This window comes from Anopheles funestus, chromosome 3RL, assembly GCF_943734845.2.
Source record: "Anopheles funestus chromosome 3RL, idAnoFuneDA-416_04, whole genome shotgun sequence".
Taxonomy (NCBI): domain Eukaryota; kingdom Metazoa; phylum Arthropoda; class Insecta; order Diptera; family Culicidae; genus Anopheles; species Anopheles funestus.
In genome coordinates, this window is record NC_064599.1 from 13,936,465 (window position 1) to 13,944,507 (window position 8,043).

An 8,043-nucleotide genomic window follows, 5' to 3' on the forward strand; every position below is an offset into this window, starting at 1 on the left:
CTGCAGCTATTCCTTTGTCCTCGGATTAGCCTTAGCCTTCTAATGAACGCTTTCTTCGCGATGCACTTTAAAGCTGCTAGTCTACTGGGCTACTGAAAACTCCGAAAAGGAAAACGTAACAAAGTACCGGAACTCCTCGACAATCCCCTGCAGAAATGTATGCCATTGACACAGTGTACTAACGTGGGACACACACAACAGAACAGAAAATAGCTTGCCCGCTACATAGTCCTAGTTCAAGGATTAAACGCATTTGACAAAGTCACCTCTGTGAGCCTTTCCTTCAGGAGATTAAACGTCATTACCAAAGCGGGTCGTTCTGCACAAACGCCCGTAACCTAACCGCAACATTCGCCGGCCGGTAATGACCGTGGTAAAAAAAAGCCCCCCGGATAGGCACAACCCTACGGCAGAACGAACTTGGCGCTGAACTTGGCCTCATCGAGTCACACCATTTCAGTGTCATTATGCGTCTTATGCTTGCCCGGCCACACGCATACTCCAGCTTCGTTGCAGCTGGAAACGGTCAAGCAGGTGCGGGTCGGGTACGGTACGGTGGGGTAAGCGGACGGAGTGGGCGGTGAAGGTGCCGGTTTGACTGTCAGACCTTCAGACACGTTTAGATCTCGCGGCTAACGTCTCGTGACATGGCAAGCAACACCAACAACAACAAAAAAACGTGGAAGTTGCACAGTGATCACGATAGCTCATGATTTTTGGATAGTTGAACGTCTCTGCTCATGCCATTTTGCTGCAGTGCCAAACATTCGCCATATTCGCCATCGATCCCGAGGACATGGTCGTTGCAAATTCGTGGCCAGTTCATTGCCACCAGTCTGGTGGAAGGATTTAATGCACAGAGCAACAAAAAAAAACACCAACAACTCCATACAGTTTCAGATAAATGACACAGCACCATTTCGTCAATGATACAGATGACGTACCGACTCCTTGGCCGGATTTCGAGCTTCTACTCTCTACCTGCTTCGTGATTTGTTTCGGGGTGACACACAATATGGACAGATTGAGTGACTGAAAGCAATGGAATACTATAAAAAAACTAACTAAATCCAATCAAGTTAACGAAAAAAAAACCTCGTACTTGGACATTGAAAATTTGGAGCTCAAAAGTATAGGTTCCGTCCAGTACACGCAGAGACTTCAAGCTGCATCTGTTGTTTGTCAGTTGCAGTCCTTAGCAATCGCAATTATTTTTTCATAACAATGGGATCAATTAGTTTGCGAAGAGTAACTTTTAGGAAAAGATTAATTTTGATCTGTTTGTTGATTGAAAAAGGTTCACGTTGAAGTTATTAGAGTCAAATTAGTTCGAAAATGCCTTCTTCAACATTCACACCGTACCACGTTCCGTCACGCGATCGTCCTCGATCATGAAGTTTGATCCCATTCCCCGCAAAATTTATATCGCTTAGCAAATCAATAACGTTCCGCACATATCCAGACGAGGTGATTGTAGCGTTGTCTTGCACAACGTGAATCATAACGCGCGATAAGTTATCGGTGCTTCTAGCGTGTGTACTGTAACGGCTGCCATACAGCTCATATCGGCACGACACGACGCGGAATTGATTTCTTGATTGCTCGTGCCCGTCCGATCCTTGAACGATCGATGCTGTCGGCTACCTCCACTCCACACAGCAGGGTCAGAGGTGCAAAAAACGCCAGTCAAATGTAAAACAAAAAGAAAGAAAAACGGTGTAAACCTCCACACTATTAGACACCTGGCGCGAAACGCTGGTATCGAGAAGGTTTTCCGGCTTGCCGATCTGAATCTCGAGACGGCTTCCAACATTTCTGGTCGTTCGTGTACCGGTAGATCACTTCCTACCACCGGTAGCAGTGTGATCAACGTGCGATCGAAGTCTTGTGTTCCGGCGGGTTCTTATGTTTCGGGTAGAACACGCGATGTTACCATTTCCGCTTACCGATACAACCGGCATAATGCTGAATTTGTTTGAATTTGTTTGCAAAACTGTACATGTGAAACCGTGCACGTGAAACAAGTACAGTTTGAGAGCGAGATGGGTAAAATGGTGTTGGAATAGAAGGGAAAAAAACCAGACCAGACATCTCTCGACAAAACGATGGAGAAGCTTGAGTGCATCGATCAGCATACAAGACCTTGACAAGACCGACCGAATGTCTTAACTAATTCTGTCGAAGTTGTGCTGATGTTTCCAATTTTCCAAACTCGCTTCGGTTCGGTTCAGAGAACTTTAACGGACTGATTGGTCCTAGAATAGCCGCAATAAAAAAAATCATTAAAAGCTTCTACAATAAACGATCATCGAACGATTAGGATCAGCGCAATGATACAGCCTCTGGTGAAGCTTACCACCGTATATTGGCTAACAGAAATCCATGGCCTTCCAAAAGGGTTTTTGTTTTTTGGAAGAAACGATAATTATATACGCTCCCTCCCTCCTATTATTGCGCGTTGATCCGAGACAGGGATTCGTTGCATAATTCAGAACTCAAGCAGTAGAATCGGATTTATGAATTTATGAGCGTGATTAATAACATCGCACAAGCCCTTCAAATTCAACCAACCCATATCCCCGTCCACGCGCAGCCTTCCTCACACTCACGCCTCACAAAACGCAAAACACAGACCGGAAGTACAATCGCTTATGTCACCGCAAAGATTCGTCATATCGGTCGTCAATCTTCTCCGAGTGTCCGAGTGATCAGGTGAACAGATCTCAACCATTCTAATTTGACACAAACACGCTTCCCTTCGCTGATTGAAACTCGGCAGGGGAAGGAGGTTAGCACTCATTTGATCACCATCAGCGTAATAAGAAAATGGTGAATCGTTACCAGCGACACATTATCGAGTAATGTGATTGTTTCTGTGCTTGTGGATATAAGCGGTACCCGGGTATGTGTGTAGATCGTATAATTACGCTTAATGCTTTTTGATTGTGGCAATAGTGTCGGTCCGATCTGGTCGTGCAAATGGCGCGCTAATTAATCACACGTATAGCACCATTTCGCTATAAAACAATCGCACATTATGGCATTGATAAGTGCTAGAACGTTAGAACGTGCTGCCGCACGATCGACTCACACTTCACCAAGGAGGGGTTGAATCTTGTAAAGCGAGCTTAAGCCTACGGTTACATAATCGCTTACAAGTAGGCTAAGCAGGTGAAAGCTACCCAACACAGTACAGAAAGCTTCCCTTCTCCATTTGGTTTCCATTCGTACACTAAGTAGCGTGTACTTCCGACGGAATCGATTTCCGTCCTTGATAACCTTGCGATGACTTGAGAGAAGACGTACATGCAAGCAGTTGCAAATCGAACAGATCGTTGAAAAAAAAACCGAACATTGTATTCTTAATCGAGACCAGGAAACAATGTTGTGCCAGGGCTGGTTAGTCATCGGTAAGAACGACCCAAGAGGGCCGAAGGAATGGTGGTGGGGAGTTGATATTTTGGATGATTTGCTCCTGCGGTCACGTAGACCACCAATCATTGAAGGTACGGTGGACACCTGTAATCATTACCACTGGTTTGCCGCTACCCTGTTTTTTTCCAACGTAACCCCCTAGAAACGCAGCCGAACGAGTGAATAAATGTAAAACAATGGAATTAATAACCCACGAAAGGGGCACTCGGAAGCTTGACCGTTTTCAGCACCATAGGCGCGTTACGCCTGACTGAACATTATGGCATTGGTGTGATGATTGAGTTTTATACCGCTCGATTGATTTGCTGTACCGTTTCGAGTTCGATTTTTGGATTGTGTCCCATTTGTTTGGATTTTATTTTTGCTGTCCCATATGCACGTTTCCTGATTTACCGCGCATCCTGTAATACTCACACGAGTGCTCTAGAAGTTTCGTACTTGTTGACTATTTTTAGACCGATTCCAATCAACTATGAAGGTTCACTGTCAGCACAAGGATCACGATCGTTCGAGGAGGTGTGTCATGAAGTTTTGATCTGCATTGTTTTTTTTTGTTGTTTTTCTCCACCCGCTAATTCCCGGTTTCTTATGACGCAAATTGGACACAAATGTCTGCGTCTGGAATCAATGAAACCGTTCACCAATCATCTGGTATGATATGTTCCGATGGTTTAACGCACTTGCGTGGTGTGGAACATTGTCCAAACTGCTGCGCCACTATCCTCGTGACCATGATATGTTGCACGGGTTTTCCGCTTCGTAGTTGACGAGCCTTAGACATTCGTTAAATGTAATGACGATGAGAAATTTCGCGTCTTTCGTATCGTTCCCAACCATTCCCAAAATCCTTGAATCATTGGCACGAGACCATCAATTTCGTTGGTGACGTCAGAGATGGCTTCGCCACAGAATCCTACACTATGCCTACATGTTAGAATATTTACCATAGTACTATATTCGTTTCGTCTAAGATATTATAGCAAATTATAGCAATCATACTATGTAAAAGCGTCCAAATAAGGTACCGCAAAAGTCCCCATACCTTTTCAGTCCAGAGAATTATCTCTACCGTTGCCGAACAGCTTCTTTTCTACCGCCGTCTATGCTTGAAATAAACGACCTTTGAGCACCACTAACACACACCTCCAGAGTCGGAGTCTCACAACCAGCTGTAACACAATTTCGGTTGTCATAGGCCAAGTACGGACGAATGGAAGCGCGTCCGGACTCGGCGACACGGTGGAAAAAGTTGTCCTCTAGCGTGTGTAAATGTCTCCACAGTCAGCCGGCCGGTTTTTCATTCCACACGGCTGTTGTCAAGTGCTCGCCTCCTTCGCGCTCGTTTGAAGGAAGTTTGTTCGTTTGGTTTTTGTTTGTCTGCGGTATAAAGATCGTACGATACGACGACCCGATTTATTGCAAACGCCCATACAAAATTTTGCCAAAATATTTACTTAATCCGTACCACCTCCGTCGAAATACCCCGTCCAGGGTTCCTTTTCCTCTTTTACAACTTAGCTGTCAAAAGCATCTCGAACGATCGGCGATGGAATTTTCGTCTGCAGATACAGTGTAGCAAACACACACACATACACAAAGTGGAACGGGAAATAATGATAGCTGAAACGTATTTCCGTTCCACGTACCGTCCCAAACATCCCGGCTTCCGTACCACCCGGTTCGCGACCGGTTGATTGATTGTCGATCATGTAAAGTTCACCATCGATAATTAACATAATCCCATCAAACAGCAGGGCTGCTGGACTGGTTTCGTATTGTTCTTGATCAATTTGCTGAAAGCGTCCAATCTGCGATCTGGTTCGAGTCTGGACAACGAAGAACAAAAAATAGCCTAAACCTTCCAAACGTGACGTACCCCCCCGGGGGCCGTGCCATTCCACCCGTAGGTGGTACAGAAGCTTACTTACCTTCTTGCAGGCTGATTAATGAGCTCAGCGTTCTAGAGGATGATTTTAGCAGCAATAGCAACTAAACCGGCTCGCACTAATCCTTGCATCTTATTTCCCTGAATTTCAAGACCGTCTACCTAGCGAAGTCATGTAACGGCCCTCGTCAGGAGTCGTTGAAATTCGCCTCAGCAAGCCTTCACGACGCACAGCGCTCAAACACGATCATCGATTAGGTGGCGATTATGTTACAACGCTGTTACAACGAGATTTATGGTTGTTTTGATTGCTTCCGTTATTTACCTGAGGATTGTGTAGGGGGATCTTTTTTAGATCTTTTTAACAGATTTTTTTTCTGGGCAAATGTATATACGAAAACTAGCAATTGGATTCGTTATTCTTTCTGTTTTCTATCCTAGATCTAGACAAAAACAAAACAGATAGAATAGATCTAGACTTCAAAACAAAAACAAAAAACCTCCGCCAGCATATAAACCATCCAGGATGTGCAGTCAGTCACGTTCGCCATCGAATGTGGGCTGAAAAATGGTTGAATTTTTCGCAAAATTAAACACCAAAAACATCGACACGCTTCATTTCGACTCGGCAAAGCGGTTCAGACATTAAATTATGTCGAGTTCATTGTGGTTCAAATCGAGCCTACCGCGGTACCGGAACATTCGCCATTCGGCCAAACAGAAATGACCTCGGACCGTAACTAAACCTTCCTCCATCCTTGACGATAGCGTTTGGTGACGATTCCTCGCGAGAGAAGTTTTATGGAAGCCTTTCCATCCATCCAACTCCGAGTCACTTCCTACCGGCTACCGGCAAGTGGTGGCAATTTGGTGTCTCATAAACGGTGTTTATGGTGCCAAAATAGAGTGCCCGATGAAATGCAAGATAGCTTAATAATATAGTGTACAAACGTGCCCACACACCTACAAATTAATATTTACTTCTATGAAAAGTGAATCACTTTCGCGTTTGACGATCAGACTCACTCAACCATGATCGTACGGTTCGATCGCTAATTCTACAAGAAAAAAAAAAACATTAAGCACAAGTGCACCAATGGGGCGGTTAATTCCCAACGGTTTGCCCGTGACTAACCCGTATCAAAACACCCGGTGGTTCGGTGGTGAATCCAATTCATACCAAAAAAATCCAGTTTCGAACAGTTTCGACTAATCCTCCCATTCGCAACGATCCCGAAGACGCGTCGGAACGTTCTGGACGTTCAGGAAGCTGGTCCAAGGTGTGTTGGTAGTTTTCTGTTTTCTTTTTTAATCACAGTTCATTAGTCCGGTTTTGTTTTATTTCACCCTTCCCCTCGGTCATTGAAGGTGCCATTACGCGATCGGGCGCAACATTAAATTTACAAAGCCTTCTTGTTTTCTATTCTCCATCTTAAACCCGTTAAATACATGTCTTATTTCTTCGCAAACAAGCTGCCGAGGACAGTGGGTGCTAAGTGGCCAGATATTGTAAGGTGCGATGGCTATGGCATCTTTGCACTGTTTGGGACTGCTTTTGGCAAACCCAGCCCTAGGACAACTGTGTTCGTGTTGATGCGAACATAAATCATGGAACAGATAATATCTTTCTCGAGTCTAATAAAACCGGACCTAAGCTCTCGAAAGATCCGTCGCGTGATGGGTGGGCTTGATAACTCGATATTGGGGGTGGAAGTTAATTTTATTTATTTATTGCTCGAGCCACTGTCATTGTTTCGATTGATCTTTCGGCAGGCTGAGCAGCTGACGGTGGAGCCATGGAAATGAAAACGATACCACAAGCGAGATCTGAATGTTGAGTTACCATGGATAATATGACAATTTCTTAGTTCAAAACGATACGCTATAGGACAGAAACGTACAAACTGTTTTCCGGAAGCTAACGGAAATAATATGAAATTTTATCAGTGCTGCTTTATTATTAATAACATATTTGACAATAATTTTGTAAATAATTTGTTGTTTAGTTTTGTTTGTTGAGGCATTTTTACTCAATGAACGAAAGTATCTTTTAAACCACAAAAGTATAAATTGTAAGCTCTGTTTTCTTTGTAATGTTTTAAACTTATTTTTGCTGGTGCATTATATAGCGCTTGATTTATTTAAAAAAAACAGCAAGAAAATGACACATTTTTCTATAAGTCATGAATGAAATTCAAATATCTATGCCTTCAGTTCATAAATAATATTGATATTTGAAATAAGTCTTCATTCTGCTTAACTTTTGTATTTCTTTAGATTTTCTTCAATAAATAACTGAAAGCATTAGCCACTCATACAACTACTTACAACTCACTCAAACTTTAAAACAATTCATTTTTTATTGATGGTAAACGAAGCGGAATTCTTAATCACCATATCATTAAACTACCCATGACTGTGGCCCGATTAAGATGGGTTCTCCTGCTGAAAACTATCCACCAAAGGAAGTAACATGCACTCAAGCATACATATCGGAACCAAGCAGTATTAACCAAGTATAATTTTACGATCGACGATCGTATCACCACCCCACCTGCCCAACAGTGAGTCAGCCAGAGGTGAATGGCAACAGTACACCACCCTTACTGGTACGAACAATTGCCTTATTTGACACCGTTCGCTATACGTCGGAAGGATGCAGGGGTAGTATCGAGAACGTAGTAAGTACACCCAACATGTACGATTCGCCAATAAACCGTACA